This window comes from Ixodes scapularis, unplaced genomic scaffold (genome assembly GCF_016920785.2).
Source record: "Ixodes scapularis isolate PalLabHiFi unplaced genomic scaffold, ASM1692078v2 PGA_scaffold9__187_contigs__length_104089568, whole genome shotgun sequence".
NCBI lineage: Eukaryota > Metazoa > Arthropoda > Arachnida > Ixodida > Ixodidae > Ixodes > Ixodes scapularis.
The window spans coordinates 51,812,562-51,839,217 of NW_024609884.1; the positions used below are offsets into that span (position 1 = coordinate 51,812,562).

General features: G+C 48.1%; 1 protein-coding gene across 1 annotated transcript in view; it reads right to left on the reverse strand.

The window, feature by feature from the left end:
* The window catches only part of LOC8037678 (homeobox protein Nkx-6.2), a 95,414-nt gene that overhangs the window by 9,955 nt on the left and 58,803 nt on the right, over positions 1-26,656 (reverse strand). The window lies entirely within an intron of this gene.

Consider the following 26,656-nt stretch of genomic DNA (forward strand, 5'->3'; position numbering starts at 1 on the left):
AATAAAAACTCCAAAGTTTTTCTCATTTAACATTAATAGCACTTTGCGTGCAAACATTTTTTTACGACAATACAAAACCAGTTTTTTTTTTTTTCCTATTGAAGTCGAGATAAAAAAAAGTTGCGAGAGAGATGCGGGCTTCCTGTATGGCAGGGGTCTCCCGGCCCGCAGGCCGGATCCGGCACGCGGTAGTCTCCTGACCGGCCCACGGCTGACCACGGTCTTCCCAATGAAGCCCAGCCGGCGGCCCGCTTCTAGTAGACCCGGGCTAGCGGCGCACAACGAAGTGCGCGTAAAGATAAACTGCAACGTAACACGGGTCGTTTCGCCATATTATTCACTGAACATTGTCATCACTAGCATTATCATCCTTAGTCCCCTGCTTCGAGTCATTCGTGTCTAGTTAACATCTCATTAGTCTTCTGCCCTCTTGGAACATGCCAAGGTTCCCATGCGCTCTGATTTATGCGTCCCGAGTTTTCTTGGTTGCAAGCGTTGTGTAATGTCACAATTATGAAAATATTACATGTCCATTTGAAGTACGTGCATTCATCCACCTTAGGTTTTTTTAATACTTAATCTAATTCTGGCGTTTAAATGCTTATATAGGTTTATTCACGTAGCATTTTTTTTTTATAATTACTCTTTTTTTCCCGGCCCTCGAGATTGAGACAGATCGCTAATCCGGCCCGTTAGCCTAAAAGTTTGGAGACCCCTGATCTACCGGGAAAGTAGCTGCCCGGCATGGGTAACAAGAACATCAAATAAAGTTAAAATTATGGGGTGGAGAATGGGAAATATTGCAGCTGGCGATATACGTGGTTCATCTTTAATTTTTATAAAATTATTTATTTCTTATTTGTGTCCTGAAACAGCCGAATGTCTACTTCCCTGTTAACTGAACGAAGGACATGACACAACATTCAACCTATATAGAGCAAGTCATCTATAACTAAAAAAAAAAAGGTTAATCTTGCAAAAAAAAAAAAAAAAAAACGCTTTCAAGCTAGTGAGAACAACGAAACATAACATATATTATTCTATATTTTCTGCCTTCATAGTTTAATACATGAATTAACAGACAATAAGTGACGCATTAACACTCGCCGAGTTCAAATAATTTATTTCTTACATCGGACGCCCGGGCGAGCGGCATATAGACAAATATATATTTCTTTTTTTCTTTTTTTTTTCTGTTTCAAGCTACGGATGGGACTTCGCCGAGGGTGAATCGGGTTGTTAGCTCAAGTTTCGTTACGACGGCGCGAAGAGTGGAGACGACGGTCACCGCACTTCGGTACATCCGGAGCGATTCGCAATTCGTCGTCATAATGCGAACAATTTCCACGCACCGCGCTGCACTGCGTACACGGAGCGCGAACTGCAGAAATCTCGCTCCGCGGATGTCGCTTCCCCGCAGTAGTACAGTACCCAAGGAGAAGCGCACTCAACGAAGCTAGCTAACCCGCGCAAAGAGGCCTCAGTCAATTTGAAATATTACGGACCATCCGAAGCATGCGTCAGTGTGTTACACAAAATTTGTATCGAACAGCAGGTTGTTCAAATCGATACTAGAAATAAAAAAGAATAAAAAAAAATGTAGTGGGGTCTGAGTTATTGGTTTCTTCAGGCACAACAATAGACCGATCTCACCAGCCAGTTTTGCTACGCCACCGCTGCCGCAGTGCATCGAGGGAACCTGAGTCGTTCTGCACATGCGACAATCTCACTGGAGCTCTGCGCGTGTAGAGAACAAGACGGCACAAGCATTTGTGCACTGCCGAATGTTCCTGTGAACTAAAGTTATGACGGCGTCAAGCATACGCCGAACGCGTGGTCAGATCGGGTTATTAGCTTTTGGCGCATTAATGGGACACTATTCTCATATTTTTGTCAAATGGGACATGCTGCAACAGCGTGAACACTTTCAAAAGGTTTCAATCAAGTTTCGTCGTTAAAGAAAAAAAAATCCGCACGGAAGTTTTTTTTTTTTTTTTTTTTTTTTTCGATTGCCAATGTTAAACATGTTTGTGGGTGTCGCCGGCGTGAAAAATAGGTATATATCACGACATACTTGCCACTTCGTAAACATGGAGGATGGCAGAACTTTCAAACAAGTTAAAAAATGCAATTTGTAAAAAAAAAGTATATGGAAGTCTTTTAAAGTCCTTGTTTTCGTGATTAAACTTGATACTTATAGGGTCCATAGTTATTGTTACACTTTCGTTTTGTGCATAAATAAATTCTTTGCGGGGTTTTATGTCAAGTTTTATGCAAAACAGAGACTCGCTTCGTTCTTGAAAACCGCGTTGTTCAGTTATCGCAAGCAAAAAATGAGGGCCTCCTGGATACAGTACTCAAGGCCTAATCAGTACGGTTTGGATATGAACAAACGATAAAAGTGACGCACACACACAAACACGCGCACAAAAAGAAAACGGACGGACGTATTAGCACGAAGGCAACACATTCAGCCATCACTCATCGAAGTTGCTTTTATAAGCAGAAATTCCCGCATCATTCCTTTCTTCTGTTCCCCCCCCCCCCCCCCCCCTTCTTTTCTTTGACAAGGACCAGGAACGAGTTCAAATTCGGTCGTGCGAGAACGACAAAAACGACAAACGCGATCCCGGAAAAAAAAAAAAAAAAAAACAGAAGCGGAATCGCAACATTTTGTCGGTCCCCGATCAACGCTCACAGACACCGAGAAAAAGCAGAAGAAAAAAAAAATGCGATCGTCAAGCCGCCTTTCCGAGAAGGGTTTTGAGATCCCGTCCGTAATATCTGCTTCGAAATCTCCGCTGTATACTTAGTGTGTCGAAAAGCATTCGACCGCCCATTCGCGTTATAGGGAAAGGTTAGACGCCATTTCGATCCAGGGCATAAATCCGTAACGAGGATCCTGTTGCGGACAATCTTGAGCGCCGAAAAGAAGACGAAAAAAGAAAAAAAAAAACATATTGCGGTCGTCGTCCACCGAGGTCAAGACGCCATTTTGAGGGAAGATCGCTCTCTCTAGTGTCACACAAGACGTCTCTATCATTGACGCGGTTAAGCGTCGCTCGCAACGTTTATGTAGACAACCCGACAAGAAAGACGGCGCTTTGTAAAAGATAATCGACAGAGCGGAAAACAAAAGAAGGAAAACTTGTAAAAGAAATAAATAGGGATTTGGGTAAAACAACAAAAGAAAAGAAAGTTAAAAAAAAAAAAACCAAAGGAGCGAAACAGTAGAGGAAAGCGTAGACTGTTTCACCGCGGATCTCGCCCAATTTCCGACGCTTCTTCCTTTTTCTTCCTCGAGGGCTCGTCGTCGTAATTGCTATGGGCCTCTTTTCTTCCGCTCTCGGTAGTTCCCTCAATAAAGGGTCTCATAAAGAGCAGAGGACGGGCGCGGGAGGAGGAGCAAGTTCGCCGAAGAGGGCGAGAAGGTGGCGGCGGTGGGAGCAGATTCATTTGTCATGTCGCCCCCGCGGAAGAAGAAACGCGGCCCTCGTAGGAAACCATTAGACTCGATCAGAGCGAGATATGCTGGAGAGCGGGCTCCTGCGGGGAAAGACAATATCCGCGGGGCTCCATCCGTCGCCGCCACTTCGGGCACCCCTCCCTCGCTCCTCGGGGATAGAGTCGCCGAAACCAGGAGGCCGCATCTCTCTGCTGCAGCGGCGGCGCTTTTCGAAAGACGCCCATCGATCCGGCGGCCGAAAGAATGCACGGCGCGTTGTGTAGATGAGCCGAACGACGCCGTGGAAACTTCACCGAGCACCCCCACGCGCTCTTGGGCGGGAGACGCGCTCGATCCGCGTCGGAGGAGGGGCGTCGGACCCCGTTCTCGGCGTCCGAGCGCGCCTGTGCGGGCACCCCAACGACACGCGTTGGTGGGCCGTGTCGTTCGCGGTCCGTTTTCGGGGATCGCCCCCCTCCCTCCGCGCGCCGATAACCCGCGATTAAATGGCGCACCTGCGCGGGTCACGGCTGCTGCGCGCGCAATTGTTCCCTATCAGTCGATCATTAGCGCGCGTGTGTCTGTGGCCGACGTGCCCATGTCGGCGGCGGGGCCACCGGCGGCCATCGGCGTGCGGGCCACGGCGGAACATGCGTCTGCGAAAGAGATATCAAGCCCGGGGACCCAACGCCAGCAGTGCCCACTGTGATTACGAAGCGACCCCTCCCCCCGTTCATGCGCGAAAAAAAGAAGCTAAATGGCCTCGATTACGAACCGACGACGTGACGTGCTTATGCGGCGCGGCCGCGCGATGGAATGGCGGAGCCACTTAGTGCGGGGCTCGCGCTAACCAGTCGATGTCGCCGGAGCAATTTCGTGCTTCGGCGATGATAAGATTTATCCCGTACCGGACGCTCGAGTGCCCCGAGAACCTGACGATAATCGATAAGGTGATCTTTCTCGAGCGGCGCCTTCCGGAGTCGGGCCGCACTCACGCGCGTTCGTCGCGCTCGAACCTCGCCCCTTTCGTTAAGGAAAATAATGCTAATGGCCCCGGCGAGACGGGAGGGGCGCCGCGTCACCGTTCAATACACGGACAGGTAGGAGAGACTCCCAGTCTGGAACGAGTGGCTCATCTACCGCGGCGCCCGCTGCTTCTTAAACGGGTCGGCCGGCGAGCCGCGCGGGGAAGGCTCCCGCGCACGGAGCCTGGCGCAGTGTCGGAGGGAGCTGTTACGAGGACTCTATTTGGGGGCTCGATTGATTAACCGATCGATCAGCGCGCGCGCATTTAAACGTCCGCACTCGGAGGACAATCGCGGAGAGCTCGAGACACAATTTTGTCCGGGGGGGGGGGGGGGGGGGGGGGTACCTGGCCCACGTTTATTGCGCGCCGCCACAATTGCGCCCAGCCGGCTCCAGACGTGCGAGCTGTCGAGGAGGCCGCCGGCAGCAGCGCCCAGCGTGACGCGCCATTGTCGGGCGCCGGTTCTCTTTGCTAGAGACGGCTCGTGGGAAGGGGGGCAATCGAACACGGGCACCCTCTTTTTGGGGCGCCCAACGATCGCGGCACGGAGGAGAGGCACAAAGGCGAACGCTGCAGGTTCGCCTTGATGCCGTCGGAAGCTGGATTCGCTGGTGACCGTCCAAGGGCTCGGCATACAGAGCACGCACTTACGTGACGCGCGGCACATATGGATTCGGGAGTGAATCAAGAGAGGCTTCTTTATGAGCCCATTGCCGTGCCTGAATGGAGTCGCATTTCTGTCACCTTCTTACGGTCGCGAGCTATCAGTTGTTGAATCGTAAAGTGAAGGACAGTCGCCTATCGAAACGTCACTATCCCGGACTAATACGAAAGAACCCGAGCCGATTGATGATGTAAATCGAGTCATCTGCGTGCCACGGGGCAGTCAACTAAATAATATAACCTCCCAATAATCCCGCTAGAGTCGTTTTTGTTTGAAACGTAAACAGCGGAAAGCGGAGCCGGTGATGATTTTCAAGCTTATCCTGCGAAACACAACGTAGTCACCGTCACAATGCGAGCAAGGCGCGTTTCAGTAGCTTCCGAGCCCGTTCGAACCTCCGACAAATTCGTCGTTGCACGTTTGCCGTAAGTTTGGATAATGATGCGACACGCAGCGCGGAGATCCACAAAAGAAACGGCGGGAGGGGACACAGCGAGGCTTGTGTTTGAAACATCGTCGTCTTTGCTTGATTGACTTACTTCTGAGCCAGCTCGCTCCACACGCAAGCGCACATGTCACGACCGAACGCACGTTTTTAGGGTGCAGCGCTCCTTCTTGGTAAACTATAGTCATCGTGAATTGTCTTCGCCAACCATCGAAGGTGGAAGGAGAGCAACTCACGTTGGGAGTCTGGATTGTCTTTTTTAAGGAGTGCTCGAGAGCTCGCGAAACGAATTAATTTACATAGAATACAAATGCGCAATAGCGTCGCGCTCCGATGGGTTGCAGTAGTTTCGTTTGTTTAACCGTCGCTATTCCTTTTTATAATCAAAGAGGACGCATCATATTTTCACATAAAAAAAAGGGGGGGGGGGGGGGGGGGCGAACGCAGTTGAACGGTTTAGCCGGTCATCACATCCTGCGAATTTAGAGAAAGTACCTGATTATTAGCGTTTCTTTCGCCGAACAGCTGAGAGGCATCGTTATGTTTCTACCGCGACGACGCCGTGCTCGAATCACGACGGACTTACAGGGACGGTCCGCAACACCGTCGCTCGGCGGAGACCCTCTCAAAGACCCGGGCCAATGACAGAGGCAGTTGGGTCTCATCATCATCGAAGCCAACAGCCACCACCAATCACACCAGGATCCCGCCGGTGATGCAACATCGTCGCATCACCGCGACGATAAAAGGGGGAACACGCGAGGCGGAGAAAGAATGGGACTTACCATTCGACGCTACTATCAAATCACGTCTCATTAAAACATCGTCACAATAGAGCCGAAACCCGGTCTCCAGCCTGTCCGCCCCCCAGCCCTTAACAGCGTGTACCGTTATACTGACCGACGTTTGTGTCACAGAATTCGACTATTTTTTTTTTTTTTTTTAATCTTTTTTCGAAGTTTTCCCGAGGGAACGCATCCCGTCATGGGACGCTCCCTTGCCCCACGCGTTGAGCGGCAGGGTTCGGGCACCGTCCGTTTTCTGTTTTATGGCCCCCTGGCCCCTTCGCCCCGAGGACGTTTCTCGCGAGGTTTTTTTAGTTAGTAGCGATGGGCCCCCTCACTTCCCGGAATGTTGGGAATGGTTTCCAGATGTCCGAGTGGGGTGCGCTCTATGGTTCGCTGGGGTAGGCTCGGCTTGCCAGTGTGACGTGTGTGTGTGTGTGTGTGTGTGTTTTTTTTTTGTATTTTTGTTGTTGCCACTGCAGAGAAACAATTATTTTTTGGGCAAGGGAGAGTGGTGTCTGCCACTGGAATTTGAGAAAGTGAGGACCTCGGCTTGATTCCGAGCCGAGTCAGGGCAGTGTATGCGGAGACTGGACCGGTGGGTGGACCCGTCGCGAAAGTTGGGAGCGACAGCGGGTGCGGCGGAAGGCGGAACGCGGGAAGAGCTCGGAGCGGCTCTGCAGGCCCCCAAGTGTGTGTGCTCGTGGATGAGTGTGGTGCCGAGGAGCATCGCACGGAGCATCCAAGCACGCACAGACTTCCCCGCTTCGACCAGCGTCGCAACAGGCCCGCGTCACCCACACCACTCTCCGGAGCCAGGTTCGCATCACTCACCCTTGTGAAAATGTATCGTACAATTTAGAGCTATTATTTTGTTATACCATTTTTTTTGTTCCTTTGTTCGTGTCTAGTTTGGACAACGCCGTTGAAGCGTTGCTGTGCCGATTGTTTCTTTTATATGTGAGTAGCGCCTGTGCGCTAAGAAAAGTGGTGTGAATTTTTTTTTTTACTTGAATTTCCTTATGGGTAAAAGCGCCGCGCGCGAGAAGGGCAGAGTGACGTGTGATTATTATTTTGTTTTACGTTTGGTGTGTGCGTTGTCTTGAACGTGAGTCAAGTAAATTGTTTTCGTTATTTTTAACGCAACGTGTCCGTCTCGTTCCTCGCCCCTCAGAGTGAGTCCGTCCACCAGGGCGTGGACCTATCGTCCGGTCAGTGGTCCAAACAAAATTATAAATTTTGTTTGCATGGGGATCATTCGGATCTTTTATTGTTAATTTTCACCGAACCTGTGACAAACTGGCGTCCGCGACAGGACCTGCTGACCACGGTGACGGCTCAGTCCGTGAGGAGCGGGGGATGAGATTGAGGTCGCCTGGGCCGTGGGAAGTGCGCTGTGTGGCTGACGCCGTTGCGGGAGCTCACAGCCCAGCTTGCCGACCGAGTATGGAAAAAGTATCCTACGGTAACAGGAACTAGAAGGGGCCACGCGACCAAAATATGAAGCTTAAGGAGCTAGTGGCCTTAGGGCAAGATTTAGGTCTCGATGAAGCTAGCCTCAAGGAGTGGTTACAGACTCAGCTAGGGGATGCTAAGCAGGACTTTGTATCTGTCCAAGACTGGACGAGAGAAATGGTTAAAGGAAAATGGGAATCCCAAGAACGAGCGGATAAGCTTTTCGCGTACCGAACAAAAGCTGAGGCCGAAATTCGTAAGCTGGAAGAAATGTTAGAGCTTTTGCGGGCCCCGGACCGTGAGACAGTAAGCCTCGAGACGTCGAGAGGGAAGGCTCCGCAGGGCATTTCGACCGAAAATGTGGACGTATTCACCACGAAGTGGAACGTGTTCGACGAAGAACAAACACAGGCCGGGGTCTGCTGCTTGGGAGAGACGATCCCGCTGCTCGAGTCCGAAGAAGAAGCCCCAGAGAGGGAACAGGGCGTGGCCTACAAGGAGACCTCGACAGAGAGGGATGCTGCAGTGCCAAAGTCCCGCAAGTTAAAGGAAGAGGGGCTCCACATTGAAGGGGACGGTCCGGAGAACCAGGACCCGGCTGCAAAGCTGCCGCGCAAGTGCGGTTTGTCGCGTGTTGGCAAGACGCGATCGCCCAAGAAGAGGCGCATCGGCTGGTCGAGGTCGTCGAGTAGTGAGGACTTGCCGGAGGCTCCGGGAATCGCTTCGGACAACAAGGACGAGGAGGGAACAATCGGGCCGCCCAAGCGAGAGACGTCCCGGAAAGCAGCACTCGATGGACAGAGGCGCAAAGTTGGAGCCCGCAGCGAGCAAGGGGGCGGCGACAAGGACGGCGTCATCCAGGGAAAGCCGGCAAAGGTCAGAGCTGGCGGCACCAAGGCAGATTCGCCCGCCCGCCAGCTAGCGACGCACGAGAACGGGGGCAGAGACCCGGAGTCCTGTGATGGTCCGTCGATCGTCCAGCCGCACGTGCATCTAAAGGCGAGGTCCAAGGAGGGGACGGCGAGGGCCAATTCAAGCGCGTGGGCCAAGCCACCGAGTGGAGGGTCCTTATTACGGAAGAACAACGGCTTCGAGACCCTGAGGGCGTCGTCGCCGACTGTGAGGTCTACAGGGCGCCGGAAGGCGGCGCTTCGGAAGAAGACATCGAAGGCGAAGAACGGCTTCAGCGTTCGAAATCAAGTGATCAAACCCAGCGGGCGCAGAGAGAAAGGGCCCCGAAGAGAAACGGCAATCAAGGGGAACCGGCCCCTCTCACCACGTGCAACCCGCACTCAAAGCCGGAGGGCTTGGGAGCGGGACCTCGGAACAAAAGCTGCAGTGGAAGCAGCGGACTACGCGGCATTTCAAAGAGGCGCGGGGGCGACGGGGCATTCCAAACTAAGCAGTACGGTGAGGAGGCCCCGGTTGGGAGGTTAGAGAAAGACCCCTTGCTAGGCAGGTAGAAAAAAGGGCCCCTGACTATTTGTAAAGCGGCTTAAAATGTAGCTCAGTGGTGCCTAACATGTTTCGTTTTGTAACTGTTAGGTAATTGTTAGAGTGTGTCGATAACTGGCATGTGGAGGCCCTGAGCACGAAAAGAATCGGCTATGTTCTTGTCTAGGAGCAAGCAGAGGTGTATGTATAAATTAATTGTGTCAGCATGCGCTCCGCAAACCCTGTGTGAAATTGGAGGTATTCAAGTTATTTTTCTTGCGGTAAGCTGTTGGGAGTAACGAGAAGAGACTCTCTTTCTTTTTGTGGGGCCTTATCTTACGTGCTGGTTGTTCAGCAACTTTCAGGATGCTGACTTGAATATAATAGAAGTGAGAAACTGGACTTTCATCATGCAGCCTGGCTTTCGCAAACTAAGTGTCTGTATAGCCTAAGAGGAGCCCCCGGGGTCTGTGTGTTTTATTTTGCTGTTTGAGCACGATTACATTTTTTTTTAATGCTTCGTGTTTATGCTTGTTCATGACAAATATCTGTTCAGCCGTATGCACATGTGCAGGCTGCCGCCCAGTTTTGTGTCGAATTTTGTGATTGTCTTAATATTCACTGGTGAATATTTTTGAATTGGGGGTGGTGTCACAGAATTCGACTATTTTTTTTTTTTTAATCTTTTTTCGAAGTTTTCCCGAGGGAACGCATCCCGTCATGGGACGCTCCCTTGCCCCACGCGTTGAGCGGCAGGGTTCGGGCACCGTCCGTTTTCTGTTTTATGGCCCCCTGGCCCCTTCGCCCCGAGGACGTTTCTCGCGAGGTTTTTTTAGTTAGTAGCGATGGGCCCCCTCACTTCCCGGAATGTTGGGAATGGTTTCCAGATGTCCGAGTGGGGTGCGCTCTATGGTTCGCTGGGGTAGGCTCGGCTTGCCAGTGTGACGTGTGTGTGTGTGTGTGTGTGTGTTTTTTTTTTGTATTTTTGTTGTTGCCACTGCAGAGAAACAATTATTTTTTGGGCAAGGGAGAGTGGTGTCTGCCACTGGAATTTGAGAAAGTGAGGACCTCGGCTTGATTCCGAGCCGAGTCAGGGCAGTGTATGCGGAGACTGGACCGGTGGGTGGACCCGTCGCGAAAGTTGGGAGCGACAGCGGGTGCGGCGGAAGGCGGAACGCGGGAAGAGCTCGGAGCGGCTCTGCAGGCCCCCAAGTGTGTGTGCTCGTGGATGAGTGTGGTGCCGAGGAGCATCGCACGGAGCATCCAAGCACGCACAGACTTCCCCGCTTCGACCAGCGTCGCAACAGGCCCGCGTCACCCACACCACTCTCCGGAGCCAGGTTCGCATCACTCACCCTTGTGAAAATGTATCGTACAATTTAGAGCTATTATTTTGTTATACCATTTTTTTTGTTCCTTTGTTCGTGTCTAGTTTGGACAACGCCGTTGAAGCGTTGCTGTGCCGATTGTTTCTTTTATATGTGAGTAGCGCCTGTGCGCTAAGAAAAGTGGTGTGAATTTTTTTTTTTACTTGAATTTCCTTATGGGTAAAAGCGCCGCGCGCGAGAAGGGCAGAGTGACGTGTGATTATTATTTTGTTTTACGTTTGGTGTGTGCGTTGTCTTGAACGTGAGTCAAGTAAATTGTTTTCGTTATTTTAACGCAACGTGTCCGTCTCGTTCCTCGCCCCTCAGAGTGAGTCCGTCCACCAGGGCGTGGACCTATCGTCCGGTCAGTGGTCCAAACAAAATTATAAATTTTGTTTGCATGGGGATCATTCGGATCTTTTATTGTTAATTTTCACCGAACCTGTGACAAGTTTGACAATGTTTACATTAATCGAAGTATCCCGACACGCGGCGAGTGCCACTGGTTTCCCACAAATTGCGATCCGTCGGACGGGAACAGACGTGCGTCCCTGACGTCCAACCGATACGTCAACCACCGCTCCGAATCGCGAGCGACTGAAGGAAGGGGGAAGAGGAAAAGCGGATCGAGGGACACGGCTTCACTCGGTGTCACCAAGCAAAGGTTGAAAGTGCGCTTTTCTTTTTGTATTGAAATGAAATGAATTGAATTTTTTTTTTTTTTGAATTTTCACTGGTCAAGCACGGTAGAGAGAAAAGGCATTTCTGCCTGACTGAGACCTCTACCCCCCGTACTTAACAGCAAGTACACACAATTGTAAAAAAAAAAAAAAAAAAAAGATTTGTCACATTGATGTGCACTAAATATGCACACTTCTAAAAAAAGAAAAAGATAATGAAATTGTTAAATTACGCTCGACAAATAATCGTCGTCACCTTTTTGCGTCTTAAAAAAAAACAAAAAACAAAAAAAAACAAAAAACATAAGACACAAAGGGTTAAGACCTTTTACTAAATTATCCAAGCATCAAGAAGAACACTGGAAATGTAGGTCTACGCCCCGCCGTGCCTCCGTTTTTCGTATAAAAGATTCAAAGTAAATAACCAAAATAAGGCGTTGACGAACGCGCGTGCAAGATGCCATTTCTGTAAGGTTTTTGCTTTAGAACTGCAACTGCTGGAGACGCCAGCGCGTGCGACGTGTACACCTACATTCCCTGCATTCTCCTCGATGCTTGGGTAATTTAGCAATATAGGTCTGTTCCACAATCATCAGGTAAAAATTGTAACGTTCAAGAGATTATTTCTAATCACAATACATATTTGACTCATCATAGAGGCACACACACACAAAAAAAAAGGAACAATGATCTCAATATTGAGGCACAAAAAAAAAAAAAACCGCCTGGCTACGCTGACACAAACTAAATAATAATAATATATATATATATATATAGGTGAAGTAAGGTAAATGTAAAAGCAATGGACCGGGAAAAGTTATTAAGTCAAAGATGCGTACTGTCGGAGTTAATAATTCGAAGCTTATTACGACGTTTCGAGAAAATGCGTGCATGCACAAAAGCATTAGGCCTAAGTTCAGTATAAATCTGACATCACGAAAGTTTGAAATTCTGATTCCCAAAACTTACTTCGTTATGAATCAGCGTGTTTTGTTTTTCTTTTTTTCTTTTAACGCGATAGCGTCAAGGAGCTCGTGTCACCAAAAAGCTGGTATCGGTGGGGGGACGGCAAAATCCTGATTGGTCGATAGGGTCATGACGTCAAAGGCACATGACCTCGCGCGGGAATTTCAAACAGCTCACAACGCTCACATGAAACGTGACGTCACGCGTGGAATGAAAGTGATTAAAACATGACATGTAATGCGAATTAAAGGTTGCCTATATGTCTTTAGTGATAGCAGTTTATAAAGTAATTCATTTGCCATAAAAAAAAAAAAAGTTCAAGAATTCTAGGTTGGATTCGAACCCACATCCGAAGGGTCGCGGGTTCAAATCCCGTCGACACACTACTGACTAGGCCACGCAAGGCACGCTTCCACGACGAATAAGAAGACGACGCGGTCGGGGTCCGATAACGCTATCACGTTCCAATATTGAAGGCGAAACTTAAACGTCCTCCAAGCTTTTCTTTCTTTTTTTTTTTTTATGAAAAAAGGGGGGGGGGGGGGGCTGGTTGGTTGTACTTGTGAAAACATAACGAAAAGCCGGCTTGGTCGTCAATCATTATAATGCCATTAAATGCAAAGGTTCAAGCGAGTTGGACAATAATGACGAAAATAATCCATGGAGAAGGGGGACACAGGACAAACACAAATCTCCAAACACAGTTAGGTGACTGGTGAGCGACCGAAAAAATCCGCCTGGTCCGGGTATCGAACCCGGGACCTCTCCATTACAGGTGGAGCGCTTTACCAAATGAGCTAACCATGGGTTAGACGCCAGTAGAGCAAACAAATTGTATCAGCTGCCACCAGTCTAACGCCATCAAGGGTGAACGGCTTGCGTTTTAGGGTTATGATTATAATGCAATTAAGTGCGAAGGTACAAGCGAGCTGGACAAGAAAGACGAAAACCAGGACCCGGACCAGGCGGATTTTTTTTGGTCGCGCACCGGTCAATTAGCTGTGTTTGGAGATTTGTATTTGTCCTTGTGGTCCCCCTTGTTCCCCTCTAAAGGGATTATTTTCCCTCGAGAAGTAACGCGAGTTGTACGCATTTACGGTAGCGTATGAACCGTGTGGAGAATATATATCAAGATGATTTAAATCTAAATTTAAATCAGACCGGTTTTAGTGTGACGATTTAAATCAAACATTTCGCACAAAAATGATCACAATGTGTTTTTATTCGCAGCTTGTCTATCTTTGTTGCTGTCGGTGTGAATGTGCTTGTTTAAATCAAAGAATCACCAAGCAAGAAATATTTATATCAGGCTGAACACGAGCACAAAGCAGTGGTCTTTTGAGCAGATCGGATCGTTGGGCTTTCTTTCTACTCTCAACTTCGGTCGTCAGTCACGTTACGTCTTATTGCGTGTAAACAAGAATGCGAAAGAAGCGAAAACTAGTGATGATATATTGAAAGAAAATCAAAACGCGAAAGAAAAAGCAAATAAAGTTTCTTCACTAACACAAACTAAGCTATGTTCGCTCTACTACGGCGGGTTTTACTCAACAAAAATTTGTTAATTGAATTCTACTTTAAATTTACAGTAATTCTTTTTTCCGAATTGTTTTCAGTAATCCGATAGATTGATCAAACAGTCTACTAAACTGGAAAATATATCTAGTGATTAGGAATCCCTATTTTATAGATGCAGTGATTTAAATAACATCAATTTGATTTAAATCAAATAAATTTGATACTCGACTAGAAAAAATCACGATGTTTTTCCACCCTCTTATAAAGTAATTTGAAGTCTCGCGTTAGAGAATTCAGTTAGCTTTCAACGGTTTGGTGGATGATAAAATTACAAGTTCTATGGTGTTAGTCACTGCTTTAGAAGCGATTAAAGAGATATCAAGAATCGGTCTTTCAACGCAGTTTGCGACACTCCCCCCCCCCCCCCCCCACACACACACACACACACGTCTCTTCTCCATACGCACACAGACTCACTATCTGATAACAATAAAGTAAAAAAAGAAATTGTAAACACCACACAAAGTATTTTGCGATTGACAAGAGTAGCTGCTACGTTGTGGAAAGGCATGTTGAAGGAGATTTACGTACAGTCAGTGTGCTGTGGAATGTTTGAAATGGGTTCTTTGCTTTCACTGGAAGTGATGTAGGAGACGTGTGTCAGGAGGAGAAGTGTGCTTTGGTGCAACGATTGTGCGATACATGTTAGAAAGAAGGAGAGACACGTCCTTTTGCTTTTCTTTTTTTTTTCCTTCTTTTGGCTGAAATGCTTTTTTAGAACGGAATGCCCGTGAAATCGCTTCATGCAGGCTTCCATTAATTTATGTTTAACCAAAACACTACAAATTCTCTCACATCTACTCACATCATTTCCTGGTTCGAAAGTTTGCTTTAAAGGGGTACGGAGACGAAATTTTAGCGCCGATCTTTCTGCATAAATATGGGCTAGGGACAGGCACCACCTCCGAAATGTCAATATCGCGCTGTAAAACACAGGAGAACTAATTTTAAATTTAATTAAACGATTTCAAATTCGCATCTGGTGGATGGTAGGAAGTTCTCGTGGCATCACTTGTGGCATAGGAGCAGCGCCGTTCTGCGGAAATACGGCGTGCCGGCAGAATTAGCCTAGACCTGAACGCTTTTGCAAAGCCTTGGCGGAGAAAGCCAAAGCGTAGTTGGCCACAGTGAGCTCGTTCTCGTTGCGGCTCTTTGCACGACACGACCCGAGCGTGCTTCTGGCACGGCCGGTATTAGTTGCTGCGAGTTGCGAGCCGACATTAAAAAAGATATGTTTGAACTACGAGAGTGTCAGCAAGAGCCACGCAAATACCTGTTTACACTCGGAGCGGACACGCGCGTTTGATCGAAGTGCTGGATTCGCTCTGTTAGACCGCGTTTCGGTAAGCGCTTCTGGACCGATCTTTTACGATTGCAACTCGATACTGACATGACACTCGGCAAAGAAAGGTTGGACCGACAATCGCGTAGCTCCCACGAACTGCTATAGCTCGACAGTGACCTAGCGTCGTGTCAGAATAAAAATGGCATACTAATAAAGTATACATACCGTGTTGCAAAGGTAACCCGTATGGCGTTTATTTGAGCTCTAAATCACACAAAACAAGGAGATAGAATCAATGAGAGTCCCTTTTCGGCAACAGCGTTCGTCACCGCTGTCTCGGAAAACAAAGAGATGGAGATGACAAGGGGAAAAGATTGACCTCTGAAACTTAGTTCAGGGATCAAACTATTCATCCGGGAAGGGTCCACAAGGGTCACGCGGGCATATTCCATTCAGCAGGCCAGCCGGCCATGGCCAGACGGTCTTGGCCAAGGACCGCCGGAGGAACGGTGCTCCGAGTCGGTGTTGCTGCTAGGCCTACTATATTCTGTCGAGCTCGCTTGGTCGGTAGAATCCTGGCCGTTGTAGCTCTTCTCGGGTGTTTGTGGAATCTAGCGTTCTTGATCGTCGTGGACTGTTTCAAGTACTCCTTAATTTTTTCTTGCTGGTTGAAGTCGGGACGCACGAGGAGAGCACGTAGAAAAATAAATGTCCGTTGGTCGTCGCTACCAAGTAACTGAGCGACGCTGTCGGCCATGTTGATTTGATCGTAAAAGCTGCGGAGCTGTCGTAGGATTCTGTCGTAACCTGGGCAAAAGTTACGACAATTTCATTTCGAGAATACGGGTTTTCTCTCAAATTTGTCGTACGCACTTTTTCGTCGTAAGTTCGCTTTGAGAATCCGACCTCAGAGCTGGTTTTCTCAGTGGTGCCGTGGTTGCCGACTTGCCGTGGTGCAGCGTGCGTGCAGCCCTTGCACATCTCAAACGGCCACGTTGTCAGAGGTCGTAAATCGTCGACGCGCCACCAAGTGGCAACGCTCGTAACCATAACATCCACGCCGTAGCCTTTCCCGGCTGGCACAAGTGACGTCACGAATGCGCCCAATATCCCAAGACGCATCGCGCTCTCCGATGGCTGATTTTTGAGCGCGCGCCCAATCGGGCCCCTCAGGGTGAAAAATATAGCCGTCCGTTCAAAATACAAACGCCCGATTATGATTTACGGATATCATTGATCATATTAAACCTATTTCTGACCATAATAGGTGTATTTCAAGTTTCGCTTCAGTATCCCTTTAAACATGTCGCAACCGAGATGGATAACTACGCGTAAGAAAACAAACCACCGTAAAAATCACAGTCAGTTAAAAGGAAGAAACACAACAGCGCTAATGACCGTTTGTAGCAGATTGAAGAGGAGGCGAGAGCGCGAAAAATCGAATCGTGCGGTTTCTGAAAGCAAGACTGAAATAAGAGCGAAATATACTCCGCCCGTCACGGATACAAGGCACGAAGCTCGTCAGAGTGAAGCGGAACCTCGCAGCTCTATCCCATCGCCCCAATCAATGGTAAGATGGAAGAGTGTCAAGTGGCAGTGCGATCGAAGGACGGCTGCCGGATGTCTCGGTAAAACACCGGGAGTATGCCTGCTGTCGCCGTGTGCATCTCGGAATCCCGTTCATTTGCCCGGAGATGCGCCGCGTGTCGCTCTTTTAACGTTGTAGACTCGAGACCTCAATCACTTCTCGATTTTATTTCCACTTTGTTTTCCACTTCCCGTAACCCCGTGTCCAGAGTAAAGAACCGGGCCGAACTCCCCACACAGTAAACTTCATTACACCCTTGAAGGTGTAATGGTACTTAAAACACCCTTCTGATACCCTCCTTTTCAACGTGAAGGGTGTTAGAAGGGTGTCCGACGCGGCTAAAACACTATAATTAGAACGGCGAGTTGGGCTAGTTGGGCTACTTCAAGCATAAAACACTATATTTGCACCTTTAAAATATGAAAGGGTGTAAGAAGGGCGTTACGAGGGTGCAAGAAAGGGGTTAACCAATGAGAGTACACCCCGTGATGCTGCTAGGGTGTAAAGGCATTTGGAGTTTGGTGCTTGAAAACAATGGAGAGCAGTTTTACACTCATGCCGACTGCGGCCAACACTATGATCCGATGGAGTTAACATAAAAAAGTGCATCGTCACGACGCTCGTCGTCTTCGTGCGTTTGCAATCACCGACTAGACCAATCACGCATAGTGAATGCGTCGTTCCCTCTGTTCCAGAGCCGTGTATTGAGAGAGTTTGGTCAATGGGAGGCGCGGGCAGAGCCAGGGCGTGCGGCAGACTCGGAAGGAGGCTTGGCATGCTCTCTTGACCAATCAGAAGCCGAAAAGAATCCCCTAGCGGTGGTAGCGAGAAACAGTTCTGATCAAAAATCTATGTTCGTAAATGGTTTTAATAAGCGCGTAAGAGTGAAATAGAGTAACTCTTTGTGGTTGAAAATAGGGTGCACGTGATGTTTCGATCATGATCATACAGAAAGATGTAAGAAACGAATGCGCCGCTCAATTCTGTTTTGCTCGGACAGAGTGTGACCGCTCGGACGGCAGATTCCCGGCCCTCGGCGCTTGGCGTACGGATTATGTCGATCGTTCCGCTAGTCGCACTCTTCCACCTTCATTTCGGATGAGCGTGATTGAAACATCACGTGTACCATATTTTCAGCCATCGAGAGTTACTCCAATGCAGTTATCAGGTTTGTTTCTCGCGACCACCGCCAGGGTATTATTTCCGGCTTCTGGTTGGTCACATTCGAATTTCTGAAGACGCCCTGGAACACGCCCAGCCCGCTTTCGGCCAATGGCGCCTCCTCATTTGTCTCCTATACTTCCCAACGAATGGCCGAACTGTCTACATTTACGGCTCTGCTCTGTTCTTGATTGGTCTAGCCGGCAAGAGCAAACGCACAAAGACCACGAGTGACATGACGATGCACTTTTTGTTCTGCTTGATTGGCTCAATCGGATCGTGGTGTTGGATCTGGTCGCACTTAATACTGAAGTGAGTAGAGACGGACTCGAAACCCGGAAGGCCAACGTTACGTAGATGCTGCGCTTCAGGGGCATAAGAGCTTGTCAGGATGACACACATCTAAAAGTACTATAGGCCAACACGCCTTTTTACTAACAAGCCCGCGTATGCCCATAACAGGCGCGGGCACTGCGCGTGTGCAAAGAAACAAATTCGCTTGAGATAATTGCTCGCGCATGGGCTCTGTGTACAGCAGCGCCACCGCAGCGGTGTGACGTAAGAGCCGCCGAATGGTATATATATATATATATAGCTTTAGTAATAAATAAAATAATCGAGCAATGCAAGTTTGTCACGGTGTACAGTGTACTCAACTGTTAAACATAACGAGGGAGCGGTGGCCGGAGAGACTGCATGCGCCATCTACCGGCTCACTCTGGAAGCTTATGCCGCTGTTGTTTTCTGGAGTTACACTCCCAGCTCCGAAACAATCACCGATGCGTGACTCGGCGATAAAAAAAAAATCGCCTTTTGATTTTTTTTTGTTGTAGTTGTTTAAAGAATGTGGCCTTTATTAGAGAAACTGCAAGATCACCGAGATATGGTAGCCCGGCATGGTAAATGCGTATATGTGACTAAACAGACTGGAAAAAACAACAAAACAAACAAGTAAAAATTTAAAGCGTGGGTGATAAAGAAAGGAACGAGGAGGTCGTGCGATAATTGTATCGGGGAATGGCGACAATCCCAAGAAGAGCCGGCTTATTCTCTGCCGCATCATTGATTTAATCGCTAGACAGCTCTGGTAGCAGTTTCAGCCACTGCTCCCGCGTTATGTTTAACAGTTGAGCACACTGTACAGGATTGGGTGTACATCTCCATTGCTGAAATGTCATAAATCTGTTGTTTCTTAGAGAGAGAGAAAACAAAAAGTCTCGCTCACTTCGATTTGTTAATGGGAGGAAATACAGAGTGATATTCACGAATTTTAAACTTTAACGCGTCTTCTAATACGGGACATGGGAATATAAACTTGCCAAAAGAAATGCAGTTTCCAAAAAAAACGAATTGTGTATTACAACATTAATTAAACTCGAAATGATTTACCAGGAAAATGACAAACATTTTACTAGGATGGGCAGCAAATATTCCGCTAAGGTACGTACTTATAATTTCTATGCTAGTCTCTGGGATATACAACGGCTGCTCGAATATGAGGCTTTTGAGAAGATTATTTTTGAGCTTTTCCTACAAGCTTAACTTTTCTACGGCGTGCTGTTTTAGGACCCTTAAAAAAACACAAAAAAACTAGAGGAATGGAGACGAGCAAACAGAATAAAGCAACAACAATATAGTTCATTCAAATAAAATAAAGATATATATGTTTGGGGAGCTACCAGATGAATCTTATAAAGGCACTGACAGCTTCAAAAATGCAGGGGTCGTGAATTCTATGTTCATGTTTCTAACTTCCATGAGTCGTCCTTCGGCGCCTACTTATATCGGAAAATGGCAGAGAAGTAATAGGATGTAAATAATATAAAAATTATCACTATTATATTAATGACAACATATAGATCAGAGAAATGTGGGGTTCTCTATAATGATTTTTTATGTACAAAACAAAGCGATTTTTAGGCAGTTGCCAACGCTTTGAAATTATTTCTATCGTGGAGGACATAAATCGCTTGGATTGTTGATGATAGGCCGGTGCGATCTCTCACATCGAAAGGTTGTTGAACTACGCAGGCAAAAGCGTAAAACAGTAAAACCTCCATACAAGCCGTCGGTTTAGTTACGAGTGTTATGCCACTTGGACGATAAAAAGGCAGCATTTAAACCAGCAAAATGAAAACCGCTCTAAAACTCCAAGTTTAAGTAGAGCAGTGACACAGACAGTGCTTACTTTTGGCTTCGTGTTATTAAACATAAACATGTCTATCTAAATAAAAGAAAAAAACATTGGATGTAACGCAAAACAAGATAAATGCAAACGAGCCCCCACCCAAGAAACCGGAACCGAAACTGCAACAAGTATTTTTAAAAAGGGTAGCCGCAAGTCGTAGTCAATCCACGTTCGCATTTCAAAGATAGCGGCTTTCGGCTAAGGTCGGAATCAACGTTACTACAACAACTCAGTTGGGGAACTGCCATAGAGCCTGCTCTGAAGAAGTGACACCGATCCGTACTCGAGAACCGAGCTAATGGCGGTCGCAACGCCGCCATTTCTCCAGCAGCGGCCACTCGGGGAACTGCACAGCTGCTTGTATTGGTTCGCCGCGACCGTTCTATTATGGCTTTAATCGGCCATTTTGGCGCCGAAACATGTACGTTGGAAGGGGTTTCAGGGATGCCGACCCCCGAGCGGACGCGTCGCGAATTACTATTGAAATTAGGACGCGCCCAGGTCGGGACGCGCTGCCTGAAATCGCCGGCGAGACATGGCTGTATAAAAACAATAGTAATTGTGCCGCAAAACCTTGTAAACATTTTAGAAAACATCACGCGCCTGCCATTTTGCACTAAACTCCGATTAACGTTCCCACAAAAAGAGATTTTTCCGTTTGTTTTTACGCGAAAACATGGTTTCTAAAAGTTCAAGGTGACCACAGTAAAGAAAAAACATTGAGCCGCCATCTTGGCACCTCGCGCCTGGGAGTTTCGGTACTCCGGGAACATTCAGTGACTCTAGTAGTAGCCATATAAGACACACTTTCATGTTTCGACTCGTCGCTAAAGGGTGGCGCTGTTATCGCATTTAGCTCGGTCTCAGTGGACGCCAGCGGCTCAGGTTTCAACGGTGAGTTTCCCAACTGAGTGTCTTAGTAACGTTGGTCGGAACCAACGTTACTGGATCGGCTCAGTTAACAAGCTCCGAGAAAAAAGTGACGCGCTGCTATTCACTGTCGCGTAGCGGCAGTGAATGCCAGCGCGTCACTCTGAGCCAGACTTGTACGTAACGCGTTACAAGTAATTGATTACTTGTAATCAATTACAGTTAAGTGTAATTTTGTAACGCTTCAATTATATTTGTCAAGCTGTAACGCTCGGAGTAATTCAATTACTTTTCTTCTGTAATCAATTACAAAATGGATTACACAATTACCAATTACATTTTTCATCCCACAATTTTTTTTCTCACAAAAATCAGCATAGTCACTCAGCCATGGAGCAAAAATGATTGACATTTTTTTTAACATCTAAAAAAAATAAAACTAGGATTAGTCGGCAAATCCTTTTTTCTTTTACGCCACGCTCTTCTACAAGCGCGCCACCAGCCTTGGCTGGGGAGTTCCGGATCTCGTTGCAGATTGCTGATAAAGTCGACGGGAAGCGGGAACTCGCTATTGACTTTTTAGTGGGCTTTGTTCCTTAGGTCGACGCGTCATCTACACGACAAGGTCCGAATCTGAAAACAAAAAAAGGATGAGCATCGTACCGGCGTGCGGTCGTGTATCACTACTGCGTGATGCACGTTAAAGACCCCAGGATAGCGGTTGTACTGCACTGGCTAAATTGCTCATCTACAGCTGGGAGACTCGTCGCCCCTGTGAGGCAGACCAAGTTCTAGGCTGTATAAACACACACACAACCCAATTATTATTTAAACAAAAAAAGGAACAATAACCAAACAAAATTGTGTACGCAATATTTTACTGTGTATTTGTGTATTTCTGTCATCGCAATAAAAAGTAACGTGAAAGTAACTTGAAAAGTAATCAATTACTTTGCAGTAATTGTTCAATTACTTCTGGGAGGCAGTAATCAGTAACGGTAATCGGTTACTTTTTTGACTGTAGTAATTGTAATTGTAATCAGTTACTTTTTTTCAGTAACGTGTACAAGTCTGCTCTGAGCCCAAACCAAATCTCTAATTTCAAGAATTCCAGAGAAGGCAAGTATTTAAAATGTTAATTACTGTAATGTAGATAATTATTATGCTAATGATCGCTTGTTCTTCATACACCAAGATCCGCTAAGGTTTTAGAATGAACCCTGTCTTGATATTCTGTTATTTTTTTTAATTTATTTTCAGCGCTGATAAAACAGCCTACTCTGTTTTGAAAACACTTGCGCAGGTCGAACTATGTCGTGCACTACGTAACTAAAGCAAACAATAAATTAATAAATTCATCAATAATGCGTGAGAAAGGCTTTCTCTCGGGACGCTGTCTGCTTTTGTGTGCTATCAACAATCCGCTTTCCAAAGACGTTGCCACCGACAATTATCGCGTTCCTTTAGGCTTAGGAATGCCCAGAATCGAAACACTATCTAAAACATGCGGCGATGTCATTGCCCATGCTTTGCGGTTTAAGTGAGGTAAGACCAAAGCGAAAGCCTCCTGCACCATTCGTTGCTGACTAACGTGCCCGATATTGCAGCTACAACGACATATTAGTTCCAAAGCGACCGGCGCTCACTCACTGGGTCACCGCAATGTTTCCCCGCATCCCTAACGAGCCAGTCACGTGATCACAAAATCCCTCTCCTAGGTATTGCGGCTAACTTTAGCCGCGGTTAGCGCTTCGAGCAAACGGGCCCTGAGGTGGTGAAAATGGCCGAGTTATTGCTCTCGTGTTCTTTACGTGTGTGACAACCCCGGTCCCTTGCATGTGGGTGCCATTTCGGAAACGTGTAAGTGGTAAGAATTTGAAGACACCACTTCGGATCGGCTGATCAGTGCAGATTCGTGTATGTATACTTTGGATATTTGCGTGTGAACGTGCGGTAGAATTAGAGCCGTTGGTTTTACAACACCTGCTACAGCTTCACGGCATGAGTGTACGAATTGTGTGACGCCCTTGTTGTCTATGTGAACAAGTTCGTTTGTGTAAGCATATCTGCATGCTCCAGTGCCTGATACAGCAACATGCTGATCTATTTACATGAGGGCGTTAATTTAAATTCGCTGTATGTTAACTATTCTTTTCTTAACGTTGCAGTTCTGCTTAAAATAAATTTATGATGATGTTGCTTCATTGATCTCACGACGCTTCTGCGATCTATTTCAAGCCAAAATGCCCGAAATGCCAACATCGCGCGCTACGCAAAACGCGCACGTGACTAAAAGGGCGCTGACAAATATTTTTCTCAAAGACAAGTTTTTTTTGTTTTTTTTTTTCATAAGAAGGATTGGTTTTATTTTTTCTGTGCATTGGGGGGGGGGGAGGGGGGGGGGAGCTAGCAAAATATATATTTTTTAATCAAAATTAAAATTGGTCATCGGATATCGCTGTTCGATCTTGTCTGAAAAGCCCATATAAGGCTTTCGCCTTACTCGCCTTCGAAAATAGAGCAAACGCACGAAAGAGAACGAGCGCCATGATCCGGCGCTGCTTGATCGGGTCCATCGGGTCGTGGCGTTGGCTGCGGCCGGACTTCAATGTGACACGGAGTATGCCTTCTAGCCTTTGACGACGCTGTGATCTAGAGTGAAACGAAGTATAGAGCAGCTCGTTGGGTGTTTGCTGGATGACCGGCTTTGTTTTTGTTTGTGTTACCCTCCGCAGATAACAGACTTAATCGGAGGGGAATGACTGGATATCAGAAGCCTCGACAATGCCATCTGCTGATGACTGCTACATCTGTCTGGACCTGACACGCTCGAAATGAAATGTCTGGGAGGGGGGTCTTCTTTTTACGTGACCAGGTTAGCAACGTTCCACCACGTAATGAGTACCTTCCTAATAACTGCGGTCAGGCAAAACGCGATGGCTTTCTTTCTTCGAGAACTACGCTTGAAAAAAGAAAAAAGGCTCGCACGCCAGCGAGGCGAAAGATAGGTCACGTTCCAGGGATCCGGCGGCCGTTTAATCAGCGGCCGCATTTCATCGACGACCCATCGAAGCGACGCGCAAACCAGCGCCGAAACTCCGCGATAGGAGTGTCACGCAGCCGGCGAACAAAGCTCTCAATTTGCGAGCTGATCGATTCCGCGGCCAGTTCACACTGGCGCGCCGCGCCCGACCTCGCCTGCGTCGGACATCGCGGACGCGCGCTTCGTACACGGGAAGCAAGCCTCGTCCGTGGCCGTTGGACCGTCCTTCGGCGGCACGGGCCGACGACCCTGCAGGCCTAACGCTTCTCTACAACCAGACGCCCCCGTAAGCGTGCGCCAAAGGCCTGTAATTCAACTTCAAGTGGCGGACGCCAAAGTTTTTTCCCCGAGAGCGGCGCTTCCCTGCAATTAAGTCGTAATTAACACGGATCCCGTTTGCGTGCGCAGACACGCGGTGGCCCTATCGATTGGGAGAAGGCCTCCCAGCGACAGGAGCGCACCGGGCCGAGCTGTACCCCTCGCCGAAGGCGTGCGGGACCCCGGACGGCCTTGGGACCCGTGGTCGGCCCAGATCGGGTTCGGGCCGGCCGGCCGGCGCCTCGACGCCCCGCGGCCCGTGTGGCCAACACCAGCAGCGGGGGCACTGATGCTCGCAGCAGAGCCGACTTCTCGAGCGCGGTCGGTGCGGGCTGCAGCTAGGATTTAGCCCCGCGGCGTGTTGGCTCGCTCATCGATTATCGGGAGCCCGGTCTCCTTTTTGCGAGTCGCCCAGGCGTCGCAGCCTGGTCCGGCCCCGGGTTGCTTTCCGGACGCTGCGTCGCTGCGGGGGCCACCCTCGCGCGCGGCCACGTCGGCCGAGGTAGGCGGCCAGGCACGCTTCGAACGGTTCGTTGACTCGCGGCGCGTTTTCCCCAACTCGAGACCGCCGCTGGCTGCGCAGTGGACGCCGACCCGGCGTGGACAGCCACCGTTTCGCCGCCGGCAGCTCGCCGTCCGAGTGAACTGTATGCAGAGATCGGCACTCGGGTGGCAGCCAAAGAAACGTCGTCGCGTACAAGCGCTCGTCGGTAAGGTGCCATGGCCGGGTTGGGAAATGTCGCCAAATTCAAAAAGAACCGAACGAAAATAAAAGGTCGTGTTTGTAGAGATGGGTGGTGCGTCCCAACTGTCTGGGCTCGACAGCACTCGACAGCAATCATGTACTGTACACTGCGCGACACTGCTATAGCGTGAACACGACTGGCGCTTTTGTAGATCTTATTAAGGGTTTTTGATCGGGTGCCAAACTATACAGCTCAAGTGTCTGCCCTCAATGAAGGCTTTCCGCCACACTATGTGGTTTTATTACACCTGCTCACTTAAAAAACAAAACAAAAAAACGTTCATCGCTTGTTTGCGCCAACAGTGTCGAACTGCGTGCGTTTTAACGTTAGTGAAAATCGGACGGAATGCGCACACACACAAGCACACACGCACACGCCCGCGCACGCGCGCACATGCATACACATCCTTGTGCTCGTGAGAAATAAAGACCAATGCATCAGCATGACCGCAGACACATTTGACGTGTTACGAATAAATGGCGTGATTTTCCGCCAAAACTGATTCAGGCTAGTTTCGAATACCTTTTTTATAAGTTCTTTTGAAGGTGGTTGGGAGCGAGTCCTTCATTCCGATCTACCCGAAAGGTTGCGTTGAGTTCTCTGTCACCTTATACAACCAAATAATAGTTACAGGGAACCTCAAATGATTTTGAATATTTCTGATTTAGCTTCCACCCAGAAACATAGACTGACATAAGGTAGATAAAATAAAGAGGAAGCACAGTGAAAGGGGCAAATTGAAGTGCAACGTCCATCTCTCAGAATACCTCAAACAGACATAAAAAAAAAAAGACTCCGGGATTGCTCGCTGATTTTTATAACGACTAAGTCTATTTATCATGTGATGATCGCACCTCAAAGCACAGACCACGACCGAGTATATATCAACACGCTCGATGCTTTCAAAGGATCTAAGTCCTAAGCTGATTTGAACACGGTCCGCATGACTTGCCCAAACATTCCACGGAACCGGGCCGAACAAGGGTGGTGACGGAGGGCAGTGCTCAAACGTTTGGCGGGCACGTTGTTTGCTGTTGTCTGTTCGAAATGCTAAGAAACATCAACTCAGTCTGAACGGGGTCGTGCCGTTCGTTGCCTTCTCGCCGCCATTTCTCCGCGCCCTCCTTGGAAGCTGGCAGCGCTCTCTTTACGTGGCTTGGAGAACGAGCCCGGACTTCCACCTCTACCATCTCTTTACCGTTACGTAAATAAATGAATGTCTCATTCAATCACTCAATTAATCCCATCAATAAATAAATCTATTCACGATTATGACTGGTCCTCCTGAATCTGAGCGGAAATCAAGAACACGGCTTTACGTCGAAACGACCACATTCGGATCTAAACAAGAACAATATAGGGCTCGAATATCTATGCGCTCGGCGAAAGAAGCCCCTTCCATTTGTCGGGGAGGTACCGTATTGCTAAAAAAAGAGGCCTTCCTTTTATTTTGCTCCAGGCGATCCTTCGAGGTAACTGTTCGGCGTACAAAGAGCCGACCTGCTAAAAACGGGCCTTCGACGTTCGTATATCGACTGAAATAACGGTCTAAAGCAAACGCGTTCCTGCGTTCCATAATTGGATCAAGATCGCGTGGCCCGCCTTCAGCAG